The sequence below is a fragment of the Aplysia californica genome, unplaced genomic scaffold, assembly GCF_000002075.1.
Source record: "Aplysia californica isolate F4 #8 unplaced genomic scaffold, AplCal3.0 scaffold00284, whole genome shotgun sequence".
Classification (NCBI taxonomy): Eukaryota; Metazoa; Mollusca; class Gastropoda; order Aplysiida; family Aplysiidae; genus Aplysia; species Aplysia californica.
Genome location: NW_004797554.1, coordinates 203,899 through 204,927, shown reverse-complemented (window position 1 = coordinate 204,927; position 1,029 = coordinate 203,899).

Sequence of the window (1,029 nt, the reverse complement as noted above, 5' to 3'; positions counted from 1 at the left end):
TATAAACCCGACAGTTCAAGGGGAAAAAATGACAAATTGCAGTTTGTGAAGTGCATAGCTTCCGAGACCGCCAACAATTACCATGATTATTGTTTTTGTTTTTTAATTTGTTTGTCGTTTTGTGTTTTTTTGTTTTTGTTTTTCGGTCCGCAAACAATGCCACGTGAGTCATGGACAGGAAACATTCGGTAATCACGAGCAGGCACGCGGAGATGCTGCTCCTGGAGGAAACTCAGGCTGAGCAGAAAACGGCCATTGTTGAGTGTCAGAAAAACACAGTTTTGTAACAATAACTGGCGACTGTAGGAAGTGGTAGCGATGAACTTCTGAGTGTGATGTCGTGTTTGATGAAAGGAAAGGGAAGAAAGAAACAGAGCAGTAGGAATGCTCTCTGTTGACTGCATCACTCGATTTGTTGCTAGGCAACTTGGCTCACCTTTAAGTCTTAGCGGCTTCACACAACAGATTCCGCGGCTGATCGAGAACTGGACCTGGAAGAGTTTGAGCAACAAATACAAGGAAGAAGAGGGAAATTGGCGTCAAGTATGCATGGCCTGTGACATCAGACATGCACGTTGTTGAACACTCTGGACAGAAAACTTCATCGTAATCGTATATCACACCTGGGATTTTTCTTTGCAAACTAGGTTATTTCAGTGGCATCGGTAGCCTAGTGTTTTGGCTACCGGATTCGTAATCGTGAGATTGCGAGTTCGGGGGTTCGAGCCTCAGCTCGGTCCGACGTTGCGTCCTTGGGAAAGGCACTTTACACGAACTTCACACTCGGTTCGGTCCTATCGGAGACGGACGTTAAGCTAGGAGGTCCCACCCCTTAAATAACCTAATAGTGTTGATAGGGGCGTTAAACCTATACCATTTCACCATTTTAGGTTATTTCAACTTTGAACCGGACGATGGAGATTCCCAATAGTTGGAGAAAAACTGTAAGTAACTTGTTACTTTATGAGCATAAAACTCAGTTTTAAGTAACTTCTTCCTTTAAATGTGTGTGTGTGTGTGTGTGTGTGG